The following is a 22,150-nucleotide window of genomic DNA, read 5'->3' as shown; positions in this document are numbered from 1 at the left end:
ATGTATAACCTCTTCTGATTATTATGCAGCTTTACTTGTGCAGTAGCTTTCCTCCATTTACTTTGTCATTACCTGTTTAATGTTCCTCTGTCTCTCTCTTTTAAAAAGGAAATATTTTTGACCTCAATCAGTGTTTCTTCAAACTCCTTCCTCCCCCACCCCTACCAGGCTCATGCTTCTCCATCAGCCTATAATGCTCCTTCACTAGGGTGGCTTGTCCTTCATCACCTGCTGTCCCTCTCCCATTTGTGCTAGGGCATCTCTGTGGCAGGACATGAGAGCTTCTGCCACCCTCGCTGGCCTGTAGTCACTGGCAGGAGGATGAGAGGAGCTGTGATGGTGACACACGCACTCTGTGCAAAGGCAGCACAAGCCCCAGCTGGGGGAGCGGGGAGAGACTGAGAAACACGCTCCTGTTTGCACTGCACCATGGAGGTTGTGCTGCCGTGGGATGCACCAGGCTTGCTTTTGCACTGAGGCTTTTCGCAGATAAGAGTGCCCTGCACATGATTTTGGATGACCAGTCCTTATAACCCTGAAAGGTATTGTTTGTGTAATGGTGGAGAGGTTGGAAAACATGATGTATTTGTTGGCATGTTCACACATATTCACACAGAGGGTGGTGATGCACTGGAACAGGCTGCCCAAGGAGGTTGTGGATGCCCCATCCCTGGAGGCATTCAAGGCCAGGCTGGATGTGGCTCTGGACAGCCTGGTCAGGTGGTTGGTGACCGTGCATATAGCAGGGGTGACAATTAGATGATCATTGCGGTCTCTTTCAACCTAGGCCATCCTATGATTCTGTGATATGGCTAGGAGGCACTTCAGTACTTACAGATATCATCCAGGACACTTTTGAGAGCAGTGACGATGAGACTGGAGGAGGATAACTCAAAAGGAGCACCGGCTGGACTGCCTGGGCTCACCTTGTAGCATTTTCACAGTTCCAGACTATCACATCTTGGACAGGGGCAGGGCTACCTACCACAAACATGACTCAGCTTGATGGTTAACAAAGTCTTCTTGGTAGTTAATGAAGTCTTCTCCAGTTCAGACTCAGAGAAGGAGTTTTTGTGCTGACTTCCACCTCCTTTCAGCTTTATAACCTTGTTCTTCAGCACCGGCCCAGCTGAGTTTCACCCTTTTCAATATCCCAAACTTTTCACTGTCCCAAACATCTCAAAGTAGTTACACCCTATTGGAAAAGCAAACATCAGCTTTTCTTGTCCGCTAATTACCTCACTCTAAAGATACTGGCTACCCAGAATTTAGCTCCCGCTTCCAATGATCTGCTGCCATTAAATTCCTGTTCTCCTTGCAGAGCCCAGCAAGCCCTCTGCAGCAGCACCGGTTCACTCAGCACACAGCCAAGGACAGCCAGGAAGGTTAATGGCGTTTCACACTTCCTCCAGCTCTGTCTCTGGCACTGTGGGATTCCCGCAGCCGCTCACACCATTCGTTCTTGTGCCAAAAGCGCTCTTTAGCTTAGCTTAAATAGCCCTTTCCCCCTTCCTGCTACTATCTCTTCTGAATTACTTATGAAGGGAGATCATACAAGCTCCCAGTCTTTTGCTGAGCTAATTACTCTTCTATGTATTCCCCCAGATGAGAGTGGCTGCCCCAGCCATCACCTTTATATCTGTTCCAAGCTAATCAAGTCTTTCCAGACTCATAGCCACTTCTGTAACATGGAGATGAGATCCCTCCAGAGATTTCTTTGACAGCAGTAATAATAATCCTTGATCTCTGTAGGAAGTACTTTGCCTAACAGATTTTTGGTCACTTGTTTTTATTTCTCAGGTAACACTTCTCAGTGGTCATTGTCATCTTGTGAATAATAAAGCCAAGACACTCCTCCTCAGTTATTCACAGCTGATGAACATGAAGAAATTTCCATGATTAATCCCAAAGTAAGAAGACTATTACTTTACTATTAAATACATTTTCACTTCAACCTAGAACTTGGCTGAGAGCTGAGTCTGCCTCTCCTCAGCTCGAAGTACATGTGGCAAAATGAGCTTGCTACCTGTCTGTGCTACAACTGCCTTCCTTTCTATGGACAGAAAAGAAGGGTCAGTGGTTTTACCTGGGTACCAGAAAATTAATTCCATATTCTATGAAGAATCTTCCTTTCAAGTGCCAACTGAGAGGTCAGCGTGAGCACCCACATTTCTAAAGCACCAGATTAGGTGATAGGAGGGTAGGCTACCTGCCGGATAGGCTTTTACACTGACTATACATTTTGTAAATGGAAAAGAGAGGTGGGTGCCAAGCACTGCCATAAATTTTTCTGCTGCTTGCTTTCTTTACTCTTTCCTTACTAGAATTAAATCCTATCTATCATTAATATTTTGCAGTAACTGGGTGCAAGATTTATTCCTTTATTGTCTGCAACCTACAAAAAACATTTGTGCATTTTTGTGTTTTGTTCTCTCTAAAAACTGATTCCTTTCCCCACTCCATTTGAAGTATCTAGCAGCTTATTTTGGGTTATTGTCTCCTTAGTCTCCCCCATGTTATTCCAAGGCTGACATGATGACAAAAGCCATTTAAGGATGGCAGCTAATAAGGCATCTGCTTTCCTGTAGCGAGGGTGTAGGGAGGTCTGTAAGGCAGCAGTCAGATGTGTGCTGGTAATAGGATGCGCTACCTTTCAACTCTGGGTCACTGCTTCACCTCTGATCCTGTCAAAAGTGGCCAGAAGTTGTTATCTGGATGTAAATCATGAATCTAGGAAAAGGAGTTGATGCTCTTTCTTGAAGCCCTGCTGACAAGCATCCACACTGCAATTAGACAAAGTAGGCAGGATAGACTGCAGCAGGGTCCAGCAGGTCAGGGGCAAGGATGCTTACAAGGCCAAGGGCTGGATAGGACCACCAGTGGCTGAATTCACATGGGTCTGGAGAACCACCATGCCACAGTCACAAGATGCATTTTGATAGAAATAGGAGTAAAGTACAGTGAATCTATGCAAGATTTAGATTCCCTGTTGTTTCTAGAGTACCACAAATAAGAGAAAAAGGTGCCCATTTGGTAGAGTATACTTTAAGTAAGACTGGACAAAAGAAACTCTAAGATAAAAAAACATAATTTTCAGTTGTTACGGAGTCAGAACCTTTAAAGAGTCTCGTGGTTCCTTTAGTGTGCACTGTGGACAACTCTGGGCTTTGTACCGATTTTGGCTGCTTTGTGTTTTGGCCATACATAAATCACACCAGAACTGCCAGCCAGCTGTGCCACACTTGCAACATAAACATTACAAATTTCCTTTGTAATTTCTCTCCGTATCTTAAGGACAATGTAAGATTTAAGTCTGCAGTCTTTTTAACTAGAGCCATTAATCAGTGAAATGTGCAATGCTATCAGGTGGTTTGTGTTAGCCAGTTTCACTATGTGTAATTACCAGTGTTCTTCTTAATTTCAGGTTGTCACTGTCACCATATTATGCATATAGATCACTGTATTTGTTTGTAGTCTTTATGGATGTCAAAACGTAACAAAAACTTAATCCCAATGAAAGATACATTGAGGAGCTCCATTTGTGCTGATTAAATCATACATTAACCCGAAAGAACAGGTCTGACATCACTGTCAGGTAGTTAAGGATTATGCTTCATAATGTCTCTGAATATTATCTTGGAAATAGCCATGTCGGAAGGCCTAGAAACTCCTCAGAGCTTCTTATGCTGTCTTATTTTCAAGCATCCGATGTCAGTACATGATCAGAGAGAGACACAGAAATATGAATTAGTTAAATGGCCCACTAGAGGATTAAAAAAAAAAGAGAGAGAGAGAGAGAGAGAGAAGGCTAAAACCTGCATTTCTTTAGTCAGCTCTCAGGCAAATCAGTCACCAAATACTTCTGGGGTGATTATTTTGCTCAGGAAGTTATTTCTGAGCAAAACAGGAGCAGGCAGATCCAAATATCTCACAACTACTAGATAGATAGTTATTTCAGAAAGCTACCCCATTCACTTTAGTGAGGACAGGGACAGACATTTGGACTTAGCACAAGGTCTATATTTCCTTCAGTGGATGCTCCAGGATGAACACCAGAGATTGGGAAACAAACTATGATGAGTCTTCCACTAATTCCTCCCTCATAAAACAGCAAACTGAGGCCTTCAGGAAAAAAAGAAAAAAAAATAAATAAAAGAAAAAGAAAAAGAAAAAAAATTACTATCATGGAATCACAGAACTGTAGCACAGTTAGAAGCTCATCAAGTCCCACCCCCTGCCATGGGCAGGGCTGCCTCCCAGCTGCTCAGCTGCCCAGGGCCCCATCCAACCTGGCCTTGACAGCCTCCAGGGATGGGGCACCACAGCTTCTCTGGGTAGGTGTGCCAGTGCCTCACCGCCCTATGAGTGAAGAATTTTTCTGTCTAATCTAAATCTACCCTCTTTTAGTTTCAAGTCTACAGTCAAAGCATACATAAAAATTATTCATTCTTACCAGTGCTGCACAAAGAGGACTTATTCTTTTACCTGCTCTTCACTGGGTGTAATAAATATTCTCTCTCTGGTGCTGACGGTTTGCATGTGTGTGCCCATGCCTCATCCAGCTCCTCAGGGCTTTATTCCAGCAACAGGCTTAAGAGATTTGCAGCCTACTCATAGAGGCCATAAATAAATGCTAAAGGCCTGAACACCCAGGTCATTAGGCATTGCCCACTTCCAAGCCTTTTACTGAGAGACTGTGAGAATCATAATCACCAGACTTGTAAGAATCTGGCAATGATGTTTTTAATATTTTATACCCTATTGCGCTTGGGAATCAACCAATCATCTTCAGTCAGTCTATGTTTAAGCTCATAACTCCAAACATAGAATCATAGAATTGCTCAGGTTAGGAAAGACCTTCAAGATCGTCAAATCCAACCACAACCTAACCATACTACCCTAACCCTAACAACCCTCTGCTAAATCATGTCCCTGAGCACCACATCCAAACAGTTTTTAAACACATCCAGGGATGGTGACTCAACCACCTCCCTAAGGAGCCTATTCCAGTGCTTCACAACCCTTTCTGTAAAGAAGTCTTTCCTGATATCCAAACTAAACTTATCCTGGCGCAACTTGAGGCCATTTCCCCTCGTCCTGTCACCAGTGAGAAGAGACCAACCCCGCTCTTCCTGTAAGCACCTTTCAGATATTGGTCTCCCCTCAGCCTCCTTTTCCCCAGACTAAACAGCCCCAGTTCCTTCAGTCTCTCCTCATAGGGCACATTCTCCAAGCCCTTCACAAGCCTTGTTCCCCTTCTCTGGACCTGCTCCATCACCTTGATGTCCTTTCTGTACTGAGGTGCCCAAAACTGAACACAGTACTCAAGATGAGGCCTCACCAATGCAGAGTACAGGGGCAGGATGACTTCCCTAGTCCTGCTCACCACACCATTCCTGATACAAGCCAGGATGCCATCGGCCTTCTTGGCCACCTGGGCACACTGCTGGCTCATATTCAGCCAACAGTCTATCAGTACACCAAGGTCCCTTTCCATCAGGCAGCTTTCCAGCCACTCCTCCCCAAGCCTGTAGTGTTGCCTGGGGTTGCTGTGACCAAAATGAAGGACCTGACACTTGTCCCTATTGAAACTCCTACAGTCTTGGCCCATCAATCCAGTCTATCCAGGTCCTTCTGTAGAGCCCTTCTCCCCTCACTCAGATCAACACTCCCTCCCAAATGGCTGTTGTCTGCAGACTTACTGAGGGTACACTCAATCCCCTCATCAAAATTATTAATAAAGATGTTGAATAAAGACGTCTTGTTTAATTAGTTTAATATCCATCAGCTTTGTAAAGGTTAGTTCTCAGAATTTTAGCGGAAGATACTTTGGGTTATATGCTGCAATAAACATTCCCAGTTAGCCAGGACTGCTGAAGAACGATGGACAGTGGCTTGGCAACCACATCCACCAACTCCCTCTGCACTCTAGGGTGCAATCCGTCCAGCCCCATGGACTTGTGAGCATCCGGCTTTCGAAGCAGGTACAAGACCATGTCATCATGGGTCGTGCAGGGCCTATTCTGTTCCCCATCCCTATCTACAAGCACAGGGGGCTGTGTTCCCAGGGAGTAACAAGTCTTACTATTAATGACAGAGGTAAAGAAGGCATTAAGTACCTCAGCCTTATCCTAATCCTTGGTCACCAAGTTGCCCTCAGTGTCCAACAAGGGATGGAGATTCTCCCTAGCCCTCCCCTCCTGCTGTTGATGTATTTATAGAAATATTTATTGTTGTTCTTGTCTTTCTTTCTGTGAGACACGCTTTGCATCACATCAGCTGCTGCAGTGCCATGGCTGCAGCAAGGCCCTGCTGGGTGTGGGAGCACAGCAGGAGCACTCCTCACCCTAGGAGACACCCATGGTCTGAAATAAAGGTGGAAGAAAGGCTCGTGTTTGCAGGGCCAGGGGCATCCATTACACAGAGTGGAAAAGCTGGGCACAGGGGGAGGCAGGGAAATGGCTCTGAAGCATGTACACCCTGGGCCCTGGCTGCTCCCCTGCTTCTATGTCCAGCTGATTTCACAGATAATGTGGGAATGAGGAGAATGAGGAGCTGCAGATGCTGCCCAGCCTCACACGCCTCCTCTTTGGCCTGAGCAGCCTGCCCTAATTTCACCGCATGTCCAGACCATCTGCAGCCACTGCCTTGCATGAGACTGCACATCTATTACATACAAACATCTAGTTTATATCTGTGTGCAAAACGAGCTATGTAGAATCCTAATTAAGAACATTTGCTCTGAAATAAGAGCATCTACTCAGGAAATTAATTGGAGGCAGTTAATTAGGGATAACTCCCCATGCAGTGAAGCCCTTAGCGCAGACATGGGAATGGGGCTAACTGCTGTGCAACTGCTCCTGGCTCCTCTGCAGAGCGTGTGCAAGAATTTGTCCTCAGGCTCCTGGTGAAGAGAAAAAGCGAACATGTCACTGTGGTGAATCTCTGGCTTGGCTGCTTCTACAGGATTTAAGCTGTTGTCTAATCAAGGTGCTTAAAAACACCGCTACAGCTTGATGAACTGGTGATTAATCTTCACTATGCTCCCCAATGGTCATCACAGCAAAGAGCAGCACCCGTGTGCCTGCTTGTCCGCTCTTCTGAAAGTTTCACAGGTAAAGAAGGATTTGGTTGAGGGTTAGATTTTGTCATCAAAGCCAATTTTTGTTCACATGAAGCAAAAAGGAAAGACTCACTTTTGAGGGAAAAGGGGAGTAAGAGGAAAGCACAACTGCTGGGCAGTTTTCTGTGACATTTTTATAATGCAGTGTGTGTCCTTGCACAAGATTTCTGTGATGAGGAAAGAAAGGTATAGACTGAGAAAGGTTACCAGGGTTCTTCAGCCATGAAGTCATCTCCAGGCAGCAGCCGGTGCAGTTTATAAACAGGTTGTGCTACCACCCATCTGCGTTCACAGACCCACAGCACCATTTAACCCATTTGCTTGCTGGCAGTTGTTTAATAGCCAGCTTTGATTTTCCCCCCTAACAGGAGCATTAAAGCAAGGAATTAGGCCAAATGCTGGATTTAGGAAAGATGTTTGCAGGCAATGCCCTTGCTATCCTGTGTTCTGCAGAGGACCCACGCAGAGGAGGTGGGCACCAGATTGGGAACTTTGTCCCTGTTTGCTGGGAAAGCACAGCTGGCACTCACAAGGGGAGTTCTCTAAGCCCTGGGCATGGCTTTCTGTGAAACTGAGAAGTCAGACAGATGGGCAGAGGATGCAGATGAGGGCAGAAATGACAGGATGAGAACCAGCATTTGGGCTCTGTTCCAGCTGCAGATCCATGAAGAAGGAAATCCAAAGCCTTTCCTCAAACAACTAATATGTCATCTATGTCAGAAGCAGTCACTTTGCTTTCTGTTTCTCTCTAGTTTCTAAGCAATATGACTGACTCAAGCCATGGCTCCAGGGTCATGTTATTTCTATAGTTACAGTACCTAGACTATTATTTCTATTCTGCTTGGAGTGTATTACCCTACAGAAAGCTGTGTGGGCACCCTCACAGTCAATAGGTAGATCTTGCACAGACAAGACTTCTGAAGATGGAAGTCCAGAAGCAGATGACACAAAGCTGAGCAGCACAGCTGATATGCTGGAGTGATGAGATGCCACCCAGAGGGACGTGGATGAGCCTGAGAAATGGGCCCTCATAAAGTTCAACAAGGCCAAGTGCAAGATTCTGCACCTTGGCTCAGGCAATACCAAGCACAAAAATAGGCAGGTCAATGAAGAGAACAGCCCTGAGGATAGTGATTTGGGTTATCTGGTTTATGAAAAGCTGGATATGAGCCAGCAGTGTGCACTTGCAGCACAGAAGGCCAGCCATATCCTGGGCTGCATCCAAAGAGGGGTGGCCAGCAAGGAGAGGGAGGGTATCGTCCCCTTCTGTTCTGCCTTCATAAGCCCTCTTGCCATATCACATCCAAGCTTATAGCAGTAGAACAGGGGGTGATGGCTCTTAGCAAAACGAGGGTAGATTTAGATTAGCTATAATGAAGAAATTCTTCACTGTGAGTGCAGTGAAGCACTGCAACAGGTTTCCCAGAGAAAGCTGTGGATGCCTCATCCCTGAAAGCATTCAAAGCCAAGGTTGCATGGAACCCTGGGCAGCCTGTTCTAGTGGGAGGTATCCCTGCCCACAACAGGGAATTAGAACTGGATGTAAGGTCCCTTCCAATAAAGACTATGCTAAAATTTTCTGATTCTATTAAATACAGAAACGCATTTGGAAAAGCTGGTATTATATTGCTAGGAAATCTAGGCAGAGAAGTAGAGGTCTCTCTGTTTTCCTGCCCTTGTAGTGCTACCTAGCTTACCTGAGGTGGCCTGAGGCACCAAGTGGTCCCACTTCATGGCTTGTGAAAAACTACTGTTTTGTAGATTGCAGCACTCTCGAGCAGGAGTGGGCAAAGACCAGCACTGGAGTTGCTGCTGCACTTGTAGGGCATTGACATGAACTTGCCAAGAACACAAAAGGTCTGGGAGTAGAAATACCTCTTCCTCAGGCTCCTAGGCATAGTCTGCCTCAGAGGTGAAATGCCTGCAGATGTAATTCTCTTGGTCACAGGATGCATGATAACACTAGACTTCTTTCAGCACACTGAACTGATCCTGAACCTAAAAGAAATAGTAACCATGTATAAGCACAGCTTAGGTGCTTTTAGAGAGCACATAGCCCACATCAAGACAACTTACTCTCTAGCAAAGACAAAAATGAAATGCAGTTGTTGTGGGATCATGAAGTTGTCTGTTTTAAAGCAGTCTATAGCGTCTTTCACAGTGTTACTTGTCAGCGTGCAGTTAGGAATTACTTGGCCAGTGTGACCACTGTTCTTGTCTGCAGGTGGGAGCACTGCCAGCCTTCTGCTCTGCAGTTCTGCCATTGTTAACTGTACAGCAGGAAAAGCGTTACAGTCCTCACGTCTGACAGAGAATAATATACTCTGCATTGTGCAAAGCGGTGTTTAATTGGAGACATACAACATAGCACTTCCTACTGCAGGGAGCAGCACGGGCATTCACATTTAAGCTTGCTGCACTGCCATTTGAACCCAGCTTGTACACACTTCATCTTGCAGGTTGGTTGCCCAAGATCTTCAAATGCATTCCTGTTGCTGGCTCCCATTCATTCACTGCCTTCTGCACACTGAAGCTAAGAATGTGTGACACTTGGTTGTGCGCTCCATGCAGCTTACCCCTGCCCTTTTTAATCCATTCATTTTTATTATTTCTTTCATTTATTTATTTGGAAGAAGCACCCAGGTTCCAAGGAGATTTCTGTGCAAATGACGAGTAAAGACGGCCGGTGCAAACCAAAGAACTGGTGGAAAGCCCTCAGCTGAACACAGTCGCCTGACTCAGGTTAAAGTGCGGCACATCCCGAGCCCGCAGGGAGCTCTGGCCACACAGATCCCAGCTCCCTCTACCGGCACTTGTAGACAAATCCCTCCCCCCTTCTCCCCCCCACCGCTTTTGTGGCTGCAGTGGATGGAAAAAGAATAAACTAAAACCCTAGTAAGTCGCTGATCTCTTAATGACACAGAAGGTTCTAAGGAAAAATTCAGATAAATGCCTGAAATTATTCGAAGTTGGGAAGACAGAAGTAACTGAGAGAACAGAGGAATGCTCAATACTGCAATGGGTGCAAGTTAACACAAACCATGCATAAAAAAAAATACAAATTAAAAGCGAACACTGCAAGAATGTATTTGAGAGCAGATGCACTTGGCAATACAAAACTTCAGTTCTGTGACCCAGAGGGCTTCAGGAGATGCTGTGTCACAAGTGCTCATAGTGGCAGCATGGAGGGTCCCTGTGCTGCCAAGGCATGCTTGTTTCCTTGTGCACCCAGTGTTTTGCTTCAGGGACTCTTAAAAGTCGTATTGCCCCCTCCATGCGTATGGGCAAAGAGAAGCATTTGTGTCTGGAAGCATCTGTGCCCTGTGTCTTCTCTGGCTGCCTGAACAGCCAGAGCTTCCTTTGAGAAAAACAAGTGTCGGGCCTCAGAAAGCAGAGATATTGCACTTTCTGTACAAAAAAGGGGTATAGCTGATTTTCAGAAAAATACTCTCATTCATGAATTTAATTGCAGCAGGCTGACTTCTCTCTTGGCTGTAGTGTATTGAAGGTGATGTGAATGAGTACCGTAATAGCATCTCAAAATATATTGTCATGGAGATAACCCGAGACCTAGGTTTAGCAGTTTATATGCATTTGGTTAAAAAATAAAACTTCATAGAACCATAGTATATCTCCTGAGCTGGAAGCAACCTACAAGGATCAGTGAGTCCAACTCCTGGCTCCACACAAGACCACCCAAATCCAAACCCAGTGTCCGAGAGCACTTCCAGATGCTCCTTGAACTTGGGGCCATGCCCACTGCCCTGGGCAGCCTGCTCCATGCCCACTACCCCCTGATGCAGACCCTGTCTCTGACCCCCAGCTGCCCCTCCCCTGGCACAGCTCCATGCCATTCCCTCGGGCCCTGTTGCTGTCACACAGAGCAGAGCTCAGCGCTGCCCCTCCACTCCCTGAGAGGAGCTGTGGCTGCCATCAGGCCTCCCCTCAGCTCCTCTGCTCTGGGCTGAACAAATCCAGGGACCTCAGCCACTCCTCACGTCTTGCCCTCCAGGCCCTTCACCATCTTCGTAGCTCTCCTTTGAACACTCTCGAATACTTTTATGCCCTTCTCATAGTGTGGCACCCAAAACAACACTCAGTGCTGGAGGTGATGCCTCACAGCACAAGGCAGAGCAGCACAGTCCCTTGCTCACCCTCTGGCAGTGCTGGGTTCAATGAACCCCAGGGGGGAGTTGGCCCTTTGGGCTGCTGCAACACAGTGCTCTCTCATATTCACCTTGCTGCCAGCCAGAACTCCCAGATCCCTTTCTCAGAGCTGTTCTCTTGCCTCTCATCTCCCAGTTGACACACACCTCCTGGGCTGCCCCATCTGTAACACTGCAGATTCCACTACTTGCTTTTGTTGAATTTCACGTGGTTGGTGATTTCTCAGCCTTCCAATTTGTCAAGATGTCTCTGTAAGGCCTCTCTGCTCTTGCAGGAACCAACAATTCATCTTATTTTAATATTATCTGCAAACTCACTTGGTATTTCTTCAAGTCCTGTATACTAAGAAACATAAATGTCTGTTTAGAATTGTCATCCAGTAGGAAAAAAATAAGTCTTTTATGAGGTACGATCTTCATCAAACTAATATATATCTTCTCTGACTCAAGTGAAATTGAAAAGCAGCTGGCCATAATGCATTTACTTGAATAAAAGTGTGGCACAGTGGAACACAGGAGTTATATTAGGAAAGCCTCCAAATTTTTATATCACCAATATACAATATTTCTGTAAGATGCAGATTCCGGAGGCTGGTAGCTGATCTAAATTAAAAAAGGAAAGTGAATATGCAGAGAAAAGGAAGCACAAACTGTGGTTTCATATAATATATTTAGCAATGGTTGTATGTCGTACACTACATAAATTCAAAACCAGCTCACAAACAGTTATGTTGTGAGAGCTGAGGGACTGGAAGGCCTACAGCCCTACTTGTTCATGGGCTTGGCAAACTGCAGACAGCTGTGTAATGTGAACAGGCCTTACAGATGGCCTATTTTTTGAATGAGGTTCACAGTCATCCTTGTTCAGCCCTGATCACTTCTTCCATAGAGAGAGTGGGATACTTTTTGCACTCTGAAATAAGGTCTGCAAGGAACTCAGCTGAAACCACAGCTTTCATTATACTGATGGCATTGGGCTGGGCATGGAGCATGACACCAGTGCTAGCCCTACAGCCATCCTGAGGCATTTACTATTTTGGAACACATTATGGTTCTGCCTGTGCCCTTCCTGGCCTGGAAAGGAGAACTCAGTGTGAGAACTCATCATTAAGACTAATGTTTGAGTGTAATTGCTCTTGGTGTAGTCCCACTGCTGAACATTTTTATTGTGTGGGTTTGTAACATTTGTACCATGGACCTATGAGAGAATGTGGGCCACAGCCTTAACTTGTGTGTGAGAGATACATTATGAAATTAAGTAGATGCTTGATTTGAGGAATAGTAACTGCTCAGTTCTGTAGGTTACTAGGTAAAGGTAACTAATGGATAGGATTACAGCAAGTCTCTTTTAAGTGTCTTTCTAGGTTGTTACTGGCATGGAACTTATATGACAGTTTACAGCTGGGATACTGCCTTGTTTCTGTTCATGATTTTTGATAAAATTAATCAAAAGCATCACCTGGATTGAGCACACTAGGTCAGCTTCAGTGCTTACAAATATCTAATGATCATAAGACAAGTGGATGTGGCCAGGCTCTTCTCAGTGGTGCGCAGTGACAGGACAAGGGGCAAGCAGGACGAACTTGGAACACAAGAAGTTCCATACAAACATGAGGAAAAACTTTACTTTGAGTGTGACAGAGCACTGGAACAGGTTGCACAGAGAGGCTGTGGAGTTTCCTTCTCTGGAGATATTCAAGACCCGTCTGGACACTTTCCAGTGTAACCTACTGCAGGGAACCTGCTTTAGCAGGGGGTTGGACCCAGTGATCTCCAGAGGTCCCTCCCAAGCCCTACAATTCTGTGGCTCTGTGAGATATAAAGGAGTGCTGTGAGCCTTTGATTCATTCACCTTGAACAGTGACAGAAAGCCCTGGACTGGCTCCTTTCTTGTGCCTGAGTGCTTTGGGCACGGCATACTCCCCTGCAGTCACCCCACATTCAGTGATCTAAAAGCTGCCATGGGTCTGCAAGGAGGAGGAGGGTAGCCAAAAGGGCTGAGGCTGTTCATTAGCACTTCCCAATGCAGTGTATCTCCTCTGAGGCAGGGCAAGGAGGATGCCTCAGACCATGATCATTACACCTGTATCCAGCTGTGTTCATCCAAGGACCCCACTGGACTGCAGGGCCATGGGAGAAAGCAAACCCTCCAGTAACCAGAGCAACACATTTTCTGTTCAGTCACTGAGTGCTTCACTTCCCAGTGCTGTTCATCATAAAAATTGTCTTCCTGATTTCAGAAGCTGCTATCTATGGTTATATATAGGCTGCTCAGCACTCAGCTTTTTGCCCACATTAACTCTTGCTGTGTCACACATGGAAGTGGAATCATCACCTACTGGTTAAAGGACCCTGCATGTGATATAGGGCCACCTGCAAATGGTGTTAGAAGAGCAGCTTCAGAAACCATCAGGACTTGAATTGCTCCTGCCCCTGAGAGTGCTGCATTCGTGGGGCAGCAGCCCACACTGTGCAGGTGCAAGGCTACGGGCACAGGGAGGGGAGGATTGGATGAAGCTCCAGTGTGTTTTTGTGAATGAAAGCTTATGTCACCATGACCCACCCCGAGCAGAGGGAGCAGGGGAAATGTTACTAAACATGAATTCACAGGCACAAACAGAATGCAAACTCATCTTTTCCTGCAGAATACACATGCGTAGAAAGCTTCTATGAGTACCAGACGCTGCTCGTTAAAAACTGGCATCTGTTCAACAGAGCTACCAGTTATTTTTCCATAAAACACATTAAGATGCAGTATAAATGCCTTCATGGATTTCACACCACATTAAAAGGAGGGAGTGATCGACTGCCTTTGCAGTAGCTTATTTTTCATCCTTTGACAGCTGTTAACCAGACAGAAGCATTATTAGTTCAACTTCTCATGCTGTAAAAATATTTGGATATAGGAAGTTGGCCAATTTTTTTCCTTCTTGTTTCTGACTTCCTATCAGAGTTGTTTAGATTCCATCGACAAAGCTGGGGTACAACTAACACAACATCTTAAAGGGAAGGCTGATTTAGTTTCCAAGCTTCCAGGTTTGCTAAGGCGGACTTGAAGCTCTGAGTAAAGAAGCACAATCTCTGGTCACAGCACTCCCAAACAGTTTCGGTGTGCTCAGGACTAGATCTGGGTTTAGCTCTTCACAAAAATTGGAGCTGCTTACAGAATGTAGATATCCAGTTTATGGTAAAGATCTCCCTGCCACAATCAATAGATGGCACATGAAAAATGAATGTGGTATGCTAGTGCTGAGGCAAATCTGTTTTTCCCTTGTGAACTGGACTACAGACAGGAGAACATCCTTCCTGTTCATCTTGAAGCTCTGCAGTTTTTATCATTAATAGTCTATCTATGTGTCTTCTGGCAATTGCATCCTCTTAAATCAAACTCCTTTGCAATCAAGTTTCAAAATACTTAAAATGTTAGTTATAGAAATAAAAGAACTTCCCAGCTGTTGCAGTATCTCTAGCAGAGCCGCTGCTATGGACCTTGAGGAATTTACCTTACTTCATCATTGGACCAGAGGTAATGACCTCAAGTTGTGTCAGGGGAGGATCAGGTTGGATATAAGGAGAAATTTCTTCTCAGAAACAGTGATGAGGCAGTGGCACAGGCTGCCCAGGGAGGTGAGGAGTCACTGTCCCTTGGAGGTGTTCAGGAAACATGTAGATGTGGCACTGAGGGACGTGGTTGTTGAGCATTGTGGAGATGGGTTGGTGGTTGGACTAGGGGATCTTAGTGGTCTTTTCCAACTTTAAAGATCTTGTGATTGATTCCAGCAAAATGATTGCATCAAAAGAGCCAGGCTACACAGAGCCACATTGCAGTGTCGGTCAGCAAGAGTAAATGCAAGGCACCAGCACCCAAATCAAGAAGCTGCTTTGCATTTAATTCAGGGAAACTGGTACATCCCTTTCTGAGCCCTGCATGTGCTACGGACAGTGCAGCTAACCAGACTCCGGGCTCTACCAACTCTGCTATGATAAGCCCAGGGGTTTCATAATCCCATCCTTGTAGGAAACAATTCCTCATGGGGAAAGAAAACACCTGAACCTTTCTCAGTGTATTCATCAGAATTATGGACTAGTAAAGCATACAGAAAGTTTTGGAACAAACACAGGAACAATTCTACCGCCTGCTCTCTTGGAATATAGTTATTTTCAAATTAAGTCTAAGCTTTGAAATGTAAATGTTACTGGCCAGAGCTAAATTATAAAGGAAGATCTGTTGTTGTTTTGTTTCTAAATACATAAATGCTTTTATTTTTAACAGGCACACTGGAAGCAGACGTTTTTCAAGAGTATGAAATGCTCACTGCTGAGCAGCATAAATAGCAGCTGCTGTTGCAGCTACTGAGTTTGGAGGTTCAGTATTCTTAAATGCTACTGAGAAAGCATTTCCCATTCCAACAAAACATTTCTGTATTGATGTTGTTGTGTTTTTTTTAATGCAAATATATAAGGCTGTAAATAAGGCAGTGGCAGAGATGATGACCAGGTGAGCACTCTGCTCAGGTGAGGAAGCAGTGGAGGTGACAGCTAAATGACCATGGCAGGCTCCATTTGTGTGGGGTTGGACCTGTTATTCACCTGAATTAAGACAGAAGCCTACTTTTATTTTCCTGAACTATCTTCATACAACTAATTAATATCTCAATCAGCAAAGAACAGGCATTCCTCGGGGAATCACTGCATAGAGGCAGTACAATTAATTTAGATGAGATCCATTTAGATAGCAAGCTACTTTTAATGGATAGAAGCAGAGACAGGAACATGATTTTTCAAAACAACTCTGAGAAATCAAGTTATTTTCCCCTTTGGCTGTTGCCTACCTCAAGCAAATCCTTTTATTTGTTTAATTATTTTTAATACAGAAAGCATAGCAAAGCCTCTGCTGACTTCCTGTGGGTTTCTGCCTTTAGCTGGGGCACTCAGGCCACGTAACAGTGAAGACCAAACTACTCATCAGTGCCTCGTGGAGGGAGGAATATTCATCAATCAGATCAGCTACAAAAGCGAAACTGCATCAAAGGCCAAAAAAAATTAAGTACTTTCAAACAGCACTAATTACATTTTGTCAGCATTAGAAGTACACCTTCCAAAAGCTAAGTCAATAAATTATCACTGTGTTGCTTTTTTTAGGAGTTATATGACTAAAGATTAGGGGGGTGAAGGGGAAGTGGCAAGCAAGCCTTATCCCTTTGTAGGCAAACTGGGTTATTGTAAGCTGTCCTTGTCACTGGCTGCCAAAGTGCAGCGTGTAGCTCTTGCCTCCCCCATGGGCCGCCATCTGCCAGCACATCTCCTTCTCCTTCCTCTGTCTCCCTGTCCGGGTGAGCTGGACCATCACAGGCTTTGGCAGGCTGTGTTCAAAGCAGCATTGTGAGTTTCCTAAAGGCTGAGGCAGTCTGCTCTTGATACTGTTTCAGTCTCAGCCTACAGGAAATTAAGGTCAACAGTCCTTGGGTTGCTCTCAGGCAGAATCCCCAAAATGCTACAGGAATGCACTGGGCACTCTCTGTCCCAACCAGAAGATCTGCTTTTCCATTCCTGCACAGCACTGCAGCAGGCAGTGATTACGTTATGTTATAGGGAAGAAGGGCTTTTAAAGTTTATATAAGGCATCTTTGTGCATTTAAAAGTTGCTCGCAGCGTTTGTTTTCAGCAAACACCTCTTTACAGCTCATGGGAGGCTCTTTTTTGAAGTATTAGATTCAGCTTACGTTTGTACAGTGTTGTATGTGTGTCTAGAGGAAATGCAAAGTCAAAGCTTGAACCAGTGAATGAGCACCTGGTGGGAAGGCAGGGCCCACCCAGGGGAGCTCAGGTGCATGCAATGAACTGAGTGACTGGAAGGGCTGGAGCCAGGATCCACCCCTTCACAGACCTCATTTAAGAGTTGGCAGTGGAAGCAAGAGCATCTTGCTGGTGATTCCTGCTTATGTGTGGTTTTCTATAGTTAAGTAATTTTTCTCCTTTTGCTTCTGTGCCTATGGCTGCTGTATTTGGGCTTGTCCTCATTTGCTGCAGCTGAAGGCTTTGCCACCCTGCTATTATTGCTGTACTTTCCATCACATTACAGTGTGTACAGGTGAGACTCTACTCAACGAGAATTTCACTTGGACACTGTAAGGCTGATGCAATCCATTAATGTGATAACCAGCAAATCAGATACTGACTAAATTCCTGCCCGACTCGCTGCTTTTGCAGTGTACAGTGAAAGAAAGTCCTGAGTGCTACTGCCCAAGATTATGCGTTAAATACAAAACGTTAGAAGGACTGTTTCCAATTATAGCAGGCACTCCATACGAGAAGAAAATTCAACAGCCGCAAGTAAACAGCATGATGACGTTTGCCTAGGAAACCTCTTCTATAGCTATTTCAAACTCTGTACACCCAGATGAGCACTTACATTCCTGTGGGTTTTGTTGTTGTTGTTGTTTTGGGTTTTTTTTTTAGGAAAATGAAGCAGGATGTGTTTATGAAATGTTAGTTACAAGTTGTTTCTGTGTTTATGCAAGTCAGAGCTCAAACCCCTTGGACAAGACCTGTTCAGTGAAGACCCCAACGTTGATGTCAAACTTAAAGCCTGACTGCTGGGCTAAGGGAATGTTCAAGGGAGGTTTTCTTGTACATGTAGTTCTCTGTCAGCCACTGGTTCATTTTCATGTCGTGTTACAACACAGGGAAATTTGAGTCTAATGAGTTTTTAGGTAACTATAACCTATATTTTATTCTATTTTTAAGTCTGTAAAAAAGTCTAAATGAAATAGCCACATCTAGCTCTGTGGAACAAAGGAGGCAATTAAGATAAGTCACAGAAATCTCAGCACCCTGACTTGTGTTCCCTGAGGCGCCATGAGATGCTCTGACTGTTTTGGGGATCAGTGTTGGCAATAAAGAAAGCACACTTTTGTCACAGCTGCTGTGATGCCACAGCAGAGAATCATTGAGTTTTTCTCTGAAACCCACCAAAGGGCCTTCCAGCATTTCTATGCTGAAACAGGTACTTACCCCTGTTAGTGTACTGACGGAATATTCTAGCATCAACTTTCCCACAGAAGGAGTCTTATTTTATGTGAGGTGTAGAAAGATCTCACGCTAACAATTAACAGCTGTTTGGTGAAATGTGATGCAACAGCTTTCTCCTTTCAGTCATTCATGCTGTTTCACCCTGGAAAGCATCTATAGATTTATAAAAGCATCTATAGATCTATATGTCCTGTGGCCATAGGACTTCACACAAATCTGAAGGTATACAGCTGCAATACAGCTTATGTGAGGTTCTCATTTCAGCTCCCATCTATTGCTTCATCGCTGAGACATAAAACTCCATCCCTCACCAAACTGCTGCTTCCTCTTGTAAAAGAGAGAGTTTTGGGAATCTGCTCAGAAACAGCTAGGTTTGGTCCAAAGGTTAAATGGCCACTGTGAAGCTGCTGGAGGTGTATTGATGCCCAGCAAGTAGCAGTTTCAACAGAAGATTTCCAAAAGGGTTAAGTGGAAAGAAATGTAAATGTATGGAATGCAATGGCTGTTACAGAAACCTTGTTCAGTGACTGAGGGGAACAGATCAATCTCCTGACAAGGTAGAGGTGAGAGATGTCATGTTGTGTTATGTTTCCAGGTTTTGAAAATATGCAAGAAGCTATAATGCCTTAGGACAAAATAATAGTAATAATAATTACTCAGAGCATAGGAAACTTGTTCAATAATAGTTTTTCTACAGCAATACTTGGAGCATTTTTTTTTCTCATTAATTCTCGGGGACAAATTTCCCTGTGGTGTAAAGACATACATCTATTTTAAAAAGTCCAATAAGACCCTTTTCCATTGGTGACTTAATTACATCATTTGTAATGCAATTTGCAAATATTAGGACACTTCTTTGTGTGATTTCCAGTCAAGTTAATTAGAATAGTTCATTTAGGAATGCCAACTTTGTCCTCAGTTCAGGTCTGCTGCTGGTTGCCAGTGTAGTAATGAAGAAAGTCAGTGCCTTCCATCCCAGGTGAGGGCTGATTTTCAGTATGGGATTTGCAAGAAATAACAAAGATGGAGCACTCAGAAAAAGTGCATACATTGCACTTACATAAGTCGGGTACATCTTCTGTTCTGTGTTTTTTACAGAATGCAATAACAGAATGACTCCCAACCATGCACTCATGAAACCTCACTGTAACTTCTGCATATGAAACTCCATTGACTTATAGTAAGTGCTAGAATAGCTTTATCTCCTATTGCTTCAGATTTTATTTTCCTGATAAAGGTTATGTGAGCTGCAGAAAGAAACACAATAAAGGCCTGCATGGTGTGTAGGTAGGGAATTTGGCTGCAGTTTAACCAGTAGGGAATGGTCCTTCCAAACCAATCATTCAGATTCAGGTGAAGGAATAAGGGAAATAAAGAGCAACCTGAAGAATCTCCCCAGTATATGTCTCTGAAAGGTCAGACATGAACAAGTCTGTATCACTGTTCTGACTCTCTTGCATGAAGAAGCAGAGCCAGCTCTAGGAAAAACTACTGCCTTCATTAAATTAGAGATGGCAAAAGCCCTGCAGATCAACAGGCTATGGACTTAGTGTGGGTGCTGCCCCACACTAAAGGAGGTATGAGGATGCCTGAGGCAGCAGCTCTGGCTTGAAGAGCACAAGACAGGGAGAGGATGAACCCTGCCCTCTCCTTTTCCTACTTGCATGCCACATCTCAGCCACAGCCCTCCTCTGTTGCTCTGACCGGTCCGCTGGCCCAGCCAGTCATGGCCTCCCAGCCTTGAGGTGGCCAGGCCAAGCTGGCCCAAGGAGACCTTGAGTCTGATCTGCAAGGATTCACATTCACCTGGCAACACTTACAGAATCCCCTTGAAGCCCTGCAGCTTTCCTTCTACATTCTTTCCCCGCATTTTGTTTCCCTTCTATTTTGGCTGTTCTACACTATTACGGGTACAGTGCACTTCAGTTCTCTGTTTCCCTTCTAATCAGCTAAGTAGCTCTAATATCAAGTCTTCTTTGGCATTGCATTAGGACTTTCCTGAACAGTAATAAAATAAACAAATAAAATACGCAGTACAGATCCATCACTGTGAAGTTCAAAGGTGTTCACAATGATACATTAGAGGAGGATTATATATGAATCTCTAGTTAAGATGATTATACATGGCTCAGTTAGCAGCCACACCTGGAATTATGAGCATTTCCAAACTGCGCACTGTATAAACCTGTGTATTCATTATATGTGAAGTATGAATACCTATATGAATATTGCGTGTGCATATACAGATAGATAGAATTCAGGGCAACAAAACTGTATTAGATGTGGAAAATGAGTTCTGCTACATATAGAATATGTAGCAGAATTTTTATGGTCTAACACAGTAAAAAGTCAAAGGATTAACAAAATGCATAAATACTATCAAGCAACATGATAAATGAAAGGGGAACTATTTAGTTTCAGAAAATAGCAAGTCCAGGACAAAAATCTTAGATTACATAAAGTTCTCTATGGAGCACTTAGATGATCACATGCATAGATTAAAAAAAGAAGTTGGGAATGGTATGTCTTAATATTTAATAAGTAAGTTCCCATTACAGTAACATTGTCATAGCAAACCTGTACTGAAGACCGGCTGAGCTATCACAGAATGAGACTTGCTCACGGTTCATTTCATTACTAAAGTCAGCTAATTGGGATGTATCCCTGCTTTCTGCATCACCCTTTACCTGCTATATTAGATCTTTAGCAAAGTAGGCATAAAGTGCTAATACGCAGAGTAAAATACTGTATCAGTGGCTGCAGTAAGCTTCACATTTGTGTTACTACCTTGTAAATTTCTGCACGTGGCAATGACAAATCAGCTTCTCTTGTTGTAGGCTCTCAAGTACAATTTAAACAAACCAGTCAGAATAATGTCTTTGTCAGAAGGCAAGAATATCCTCTTAAGTACGTGGGACAGAACTAAGTGACCTGAGTTCTGACACGGTTATCTATTCTTTCAAGAATGTAATTCCTTTTCTCTGTGAAGTCAATATCCCACACCAGAAGAGTATGATGTGGTTTACTTTTTTTTTTCCCCCTATGAATATCTGCAGAGTAATCAGTAAAGTCAACAGTACTTGGGAAATAAGATGCATAGTCCTCATCTAAATGTCTGTACCCATCAACTGAACAAAGAGTTGGATTCCGATTTCTTAATTTGTTTTCCCCACATGGGTAGCTCTTCTGTTTCCAACAGCATTTCAGATTCCGTACATTTAAACATTTACTCCATTGGAGATTATTCTGTTTCTCAGAGAAAAATATATTGGATGTTCTTTTTTTAAAAAATAAACAAATAAAGAAAGTAAACTTGTGACTTTAAGATGAAAAACAAATCTCTTGCTATAGCAAAATAATTATAAGACGGGTCAAGTTTTCAGTTCAAATTAATTGGTGACATCCCTTCAAATTAGTTATGGACTGTCACAGTCAAAATCTGTTTCTTGACATTAGCGTGACATTTTCCATTCCCTTAATTCCCAAGGGAGCGTATGTGAATTTTGGTGACAGAATTTGTCAGAAAATCTGAAAAATACACATCTGAGAAGGTCTGGGATGTGAACGTGGTCTTAGACTGTTTATCAGAAACAGGAAGTAAATAATGTAACATTAGGCCATCGTCTTTAGGTAAGCAATGCCAATTGCTCTAACTTGAATGAGCAGCGATAAGGACTGATTAACTTAATTGGCTTTAGACAATTCCCAAAGGCTTTCACATGTTTCTTACACAAAATACACAGAACGTTCACAATTCCTCCCGATGTGCTGCATTCCTGGAAGACAGACATGTTTCTGTCATACATAAAGAACTTGTTATTGCACTTAG

The sequence above is a fragment of the Excalfactoria chinensis genome, chromosome 2 (genome assembly GCF_039878825.1).
Source record: "Excalfactoria chinensis isolate bCotChi1 chromosome 2, bCotChi1.hap2, whole genome shotgun sequence".
NCBI classification, from domain to species: Eukaryota; Metazoa; Chordata; class Aves; order Galliformes; family Phasianidae; genus Excalfactoria; species Excalfactoria chinensis.
This window is presented reverse-complemented; position numbering follows the sequence as displayed.